Source organism: Filicampus tigris, chromosome 22, assembly GCF_054856515.1.
Source record: "Filicampus tigris isolate MCC_2025a chromosome 22, RoL_Ftig_1.0, whole genome shotgun sequence".
NCBI classification, from domain to species: domain Eukaryota; kingdom Metazoa; phylum Chordata; class Actinopteri; order Syngnathiformes; family Syngnathidae; genus Filicampus; species Filicampus tigris.
Window position 1 is genome coordinate 978,677 of NC_141238.1, and position 379 is coordinate 979,055.

Here is a 379-nt window from a genome sequence, read left to right on the forward strand (position 1 = left end):
CTGACCTCCACCAGATGACAAGGAGGAGCGGTGAGTGTGTGTCATTGACCTCACCCCCACTACCCCCAAGGGGTTGGTGAGCGGGGCATGTCGCCACGGCAACCAGGTGTGAGCAGCACAATCTGACGGATGGATCGGCTCACCAAATGTAAAGATTCAAAAGCAGCGAGTGATTCTCAACCGGTAGATCGGGTACTGAAAAACAACGAACGGCATGCGTCCGAAATGTACATGTGTCTCGACGCCTTTTAAAGCGGGGTTCGAAAATGCACGGCCCGGGGTGACAAAAGTTGAGAACCGCAACCCGAAACATTTTATTTACCGGTACACGTAAAAAGATTACAGTATAAAAAATGTCCAACAGAAAAAGATAAGGCAA